This window comes from Globicephala melas, chromosome 17, assembly GCF_963455315.2.
Source record: "Globicephala melas chromosome 17, mGloMel1.2, whole genome shotgun sequence".
Lineage (NCBI taxonomy): Eukaryota > Metazoa > Chordata > Mammalia > Artiodactyla > Delphinidae > Globicephala > Globicephala melas.
The window spans coordinates 36,340,739-36,346,738 of record NC_083330.1 but is presented as its reverse complement, the minus strand read 5'-3'; positions in this window follow the sequence as shown (position 1 = coordinate 36,346,738).

The following is a 6,000-nucleotide window of genomic DNA, read 5'->3' as shown; positions in this document are numbered from 1 at the left end:
AATTTATTCTCTGGAGAAAGTAAAGGGTCTTTGGCAAAGTAGAAAAGATGTATGCCATACTGAAAAGAAAGAAATTAAGTGGCCATATGTGTGTTGATGCTAAATGAAAAAGCCCCTAGCCCTCTTCCTCCAGTCAACTCCTAGAGACTCTGTAAGCAGGAGAGAATAAAGCAACTTCTCTGGAAACCTAACCCTAACCCTAACCAAATCCCTTCCCACACACAAAGGGGCCTAAAGATATTGACACCAGGAATTCCTCCAGAAATGTCTCACCCAGACTATCTGGCAATAAAGCTCAAAGTCAGATAGCACTACTCATGCTCTCAGAGTTTCCAAACAGCTTGTTAATGCTCCAGTCTTAATCATGAATAGACAATCTAGAATAATGAGGCATCTAAGAGAAAATTCTGATATGGAGTCTAGCACTAAAACAAAACAAACAAAAGCAACTTGGAGAAAACATAAACTATGCAGTGAGAAAAAAATCAACAATAACAGCAACTATTATTACTAGCCTTTGAGACATAAGAGTTATTTTATTCATGAAATAAGAAGTTGATGCTATTAAAAAGAACTTTTAGAATTTAGCAATATCATAGCAAAAATGAAACAAAACAGAAACTCAATAGAGGGCTGAAAGAAAATGTTAGAGTAATTGTCACAAAAGTAGGTTAAAACCCAAAGAGATGGAAAATGTATGAATATTATTTCAAGAGGTCCAACATTCAAATAATAGGTTTTCAGAATGAAAGTACCAAGAAAATTGAGGGGAAACATTATCAAAGAAAGAATGTAAGAAAATTTTCCACAACTGCAAACCATACATATCCAGATTGAAAAGGACCATGGAATGCCCAACAAATTCATGAAAATCGACCCATACCAGGGCTAATCATTGTGAAATTTCAGAAACCTGGGAAAAAAGTTCTACTAGCTTATCAAAATAAAAGGAGAAGAAGAAGAACAGGGGACATATAAAGGAACAATGATCTGAATAGTACACTAGAAGAAATAGAGTAATGTCTTCAAAAGTCTGAAATAAAATTATTTCTAACCTAGAATTCTATATCCAGCCAAATGTTGCATCAACTGTCAGGGTAAAGCAAGGACATTTTTAGATCTTCAAGATGCAAAACAAAACCAGAAGACAAAAACAAAAAGCAATGTATCTATTTTACTAAGAGAGTGGAAAATGTCTGTCACCAAAATATGGGAATAAATCAAGAGATCAGAAAACAAAAGAAAGAAAAAACCCAAAGCTAGAGGAAAAGGAAGGGAATCTGTAGAGAAGGGAGAAGTCCCACAGAAGCCACTCATTCAGACTGAAGCAGTGCAATTCAGGAACCAGGTTTTGGGCAGCTGTCACCATGCCCTTTGTCATTCAACTATATTTTCTTTCTTTTTTTCTTTTTTTGATTTTTATTTATTTATATTTTTATATAGCAGGTTATTACTTATCTATTTTATACATATTAGTGTATATATGTCAATCCCAATCTCCAAATTCATCTCACCAACACCACCCCCACCCCAACTTTCCCCCCTTGGTGTCCCTAAATTTGTTCTCTACATCTGTGTCTCTATTTCTGTCTTGCAAACCACTTCATCTGTACCATTTTTCTAGATTCCACATATATGTGTTTATATATGATATTTGTTTTCCTCTTTCTGACTTCACTCTGTATGACAGTCTCTAGGTCCATCCACATCTTTACTAATGATCCAATTTCATTCCATTTTATGGTGAGTAATATTCCATTGTATATATGTACATGTGCTTTATCCATTCATTTGTTGACCGGCATTTAGGTTGCTTCCATGACCTGGCTATTGTAAATAGTGCTGCACTGAACATTGGGATGCATGTGTCTTTTTGAATTATGGTTTTCTCTGAGTAAATACCCAGTAGTGTGATTGCTGGGTCATATGGTAATTCTATTTTTAGTTTTTTAAGGAACCTCCATAAAGTTCTCCATAGTGTCTGTATCAATTTACATTCCCACCAACAGTGCAAGAGGGTTCCCTTTTCTCCACACTTTTGGAGCATTTGTTGTTTGTAGATATTTTGATGATGGCCATCCTGAGTGGTGTGAGGTGGTACCTCATTTTAGTTTTTATTTGCATTTCTCTAATAATTAGTGATGTTGAGCAGCTTTTCATGTGCCTCTTGGCCATCTGTATGTCTTCTTTGGAGAAATGTGTATTTAGGTCTTCTGCCCAGTTTTTAACTGGTTTGTTTTGTTTTGTTTTTTAATATTGAGCTGCATGAGCTGTTTATATATATTGGGGATTAATTCTTTGTCCACTGATTCATTTGCAAATATTTTCTCTCATTCTGAGGGTTGTCTTTTCATCTCGTTTATAGTTTCCTTTGCTGTGCAAAAGCTTTGAAGTTTCATTAGGTCTCATTTGTTTATTTTTGTTTTTATTTCCATTACTCTAAGAGGTGGTTCAAAAAAGATCTTGCTGTGATTTATGTCAAAGAGTGTTCTTCCTATGTTTTCCCCTAAGAGTTTTATAATGTCCAGTCTTACATTTAGGTCTTTAATCCATTTTGAGTTTATTTTTGTATATGGTGTTAGGGAGTGTTCTAATTTCATTCTTTTACATGTAGCTGTCCAGTTTTCCCAGCACCACTTATTGAAGAGAATGCCTTTTCTATGTTGTATATCCTTGTCTCTTTCATCAGAGATTAGTTGACCATAGGTGTGTGGGTTTATCTCTGGGCTTTCTATCCTGTTCCATTGATCTATATTTCTGTTTTTGTGCCAGTACCATATTGTCTTGATTACTGTAGCTTTGTAGTATAGTCTGAAGTCTGGGAGTCTCATTCTTCCAGCTCCATTTTTTTCCCTCATGATTGTTTTGACTCTTTGGGGTCTTTATGTCTCCATACAAATTTTAAGACTTTTTATTCTAGTTCTGTAAAAAATGCCATTGGTAATTTGATAGAGATTGCATTGAATCTGTAGATTGCTTTGGGTAGTATAGTCATTTTCACAGTATTGATTCTTCCAATCCAAGAACATGGTATATCTCTCCATCTGTTTATGTCATCTTTGATTTCTTTCATCAGTGTCTTATAGTTTTCTGAGTACAGAATAAACCTCCTCAGGAAGGTTTATTCCTAGGTATTCTTTTTGTTGCAATGGTGAATGATATTGTTCCCTTAATTTCTCTTTCTGATCTTTTCTTTTTAGTGTATAGGAATGCAAGTGATTTCTGTGCATTAGTTTTTCCCAGGGATGCAAGAATTCTTCAACATATGCAAATCAATCAATGTGATACACCATATTAACAAATTGAATAATAAAAAACATATGATCATCTCAATAGATGCAGAGAAAGCTTTTGACAAAATTCAACACTGATTTATGATAAAAACTCTCCAGAAAGTGGGCATAGAAGGAACCTATCTCAACATAATACAGGCCATATATGACAAACCCACAGCCAACATCATTCTCAATGGTGAAAAACTGAAAACATTTCCTCTAAGATCAGGAGCAAGACAAAGATGTCCACTCTCATAACTATTATTCAACATAATTTTGGAAGTCCTAGCCATGGCAATCAGAGAATAAAAAGAAATAAAAGGAATTCAAGTTGGAAAAGAAGTAAAACTTTCATTCTTTGCAGATTACATGATACTATACATAGAGAATCCTAAAGATGCCACCAGAAAACTACTAGAGCTAACCAATAAATTTGGTAAAGTTGCAAGATTCAACTATTTTTTCAATCTGACTAAAATACTGAATGATGTGCTCTTTTGAACAAGCAAGTAAAACCAAGAAGGAAGAAGACATAAAATCGAAGAAATGGGTAAACAAATTCAGAAGAAAGGTAAAGAGAATTCCAAGTAAAGAAAAAGGAAAACTTAAGATATTATCTGGGAATCTCAAATGAAATAATCTCTCAAAAGTTTTCTCTAAGAAAAAAATTGTAACTATACATACCGTAGTGTTATGAAAATGATGCTAAGAGACTAATAAAAAGTATGAGAAGAATAAGTGCAAGTGGAAAAATTATTAACTTTAGTAACAACAAAAATAAGGAAAAAAACATAATCACATGACAGCATTCATTTGTAAATAGTATATGCATAGACATAATAATGAATAATAAAAATGAATAATATTTAATCAAAACTACAGCTATATTGGGAGGATGGGGTAATAGAGTGGTTAGTGTGAGAAAATTAATTCTAGAAAGTCAGTAGAAAATACGTAAAACAAAAATAGTAATAAACACACTTATTTAGAAATACAAGGGTGTGAATGCCCAAAGAAACAATTAAAAAAGACCAACCTTGTTGCCAGTTGGAAGGGGTCTGGGTGTCAGTGAAGTGCAATGGGTGGGGAACTGCTAAATTTTATTATTAATATTTTAGTATTATTTAGCTTTTTAAACCGTGTATATATTATATTGATAAAAAATTTAAATGATTAAAATGTCTAGCTCCGTCACCATTTTATCTCCTGTACCCAGCACATTGATTATATATTTTTTAAATTAAAGTATAGTTAATTTACAATGTTGCATTAGTTTTAATTGTACAGCAAGTGATTCAATTGTATATATATTCTTTTTCAGATTCTTTTCCATTATAAGTTATTGTAAGATATTGAGTATAGTTCCCTGTGCTATGCAGTAGGTCCTTGTCATTTACTTATGTTATATATAGTAGTGAGTATGTGTTAATCCCAAACCCCTAATTTATCTCCCCACCACCCCCACTATCCCCTTTGGTAACCAAAAGTTTGTTTTCTATGTCTGTGGGCCTATCTCTGTTTTGTAAATAAGTTCATTTGTATCATTTTTTTCAGATTTCACATATAAGTGATATCATATGATATTTGTCTTTCTCTGTCTGACTTATTTCACTTAATATGATAGTCTCTAGGTCCATCCATGTTGCTGCAAATGACATTATTTCATTCTTTTTTATGGTTGCATCATATCCCATTGTATATATGTACCATATCTTCTTTATCCATTCATCTCTCAATGGACATTTACGTTGTTTCCATGTCTTGGCTATTGTGAATACTGCAGCTATGAACATTGAGGTGCATGTATCATTTTGAATTAGAGTTTTCTCCAGATGTGTGCCCAAGAGTGGGATTGCTGAATCATATAGTATCTCTGTTTTTAGTTTTTTTAAGGAACCTCCATACTGTTCTCCATAATTGCTGCACAAATCTACATTCCCATCAACACTGTTGGAGGGTTCCCTTTTCTCCACACCCTCTCCAGCATTTACCATTTGTAGACTTTTCAATGATAACCATTCTGACTGGTGTGAGGTAAATTGTTGGCCTTTAATAGAATTTATTGAAAGTGAAAAAAAAAAAAGGACAAGTCATGATCCTGTTCTACAGGAGCCCTCAACAGAATAAATAGAGCATATGGAGAAAAATTCATAGAATGGGTGCAGTTAGTTATGTCCCATCTCCTCTGGGAACAGTCACAACTCCTGGATAGAGTTGAATGACTCCTTCACCCTCCCTGAGGTTCAGAGGTTATTTATAGCAGCACAAAGATGTAAGAAGTATTCACAGTCATGGTGGTGATGACAGCAGAAGTATGTATCATTATAATATTAGGCAACGATGTGTGTCCTGCTTATCATCATAATATTAAAAATGACAATATCTGGAGAAATACCCTATATTTCTCTAGAGCAGTAGAGTATATGGGAAAGAGTACATCTTTGAATCAAGGCAGACCTGTGGGCAAATATCAGTTCTTAGAGTTACAGCATGACCTTGAGAAAATCATTTAACCTCTCTCTGCTTGTTTTCTCAACTTTAGAATGATAATAATAGCACCTAACTTGCAGGAGTTCTAAAAGAATATGAGAAAAAATCTATAATAACACCCTGGTGTGGAGTAAGAATTAAATGTAGGGAGATGTTATTATTATAGTTAGAATGGGAAAAAGGTTCCCTGAGATTGAGAATCTTGTCTGTTTTGTTCTCCAGGACCTAAAACAGA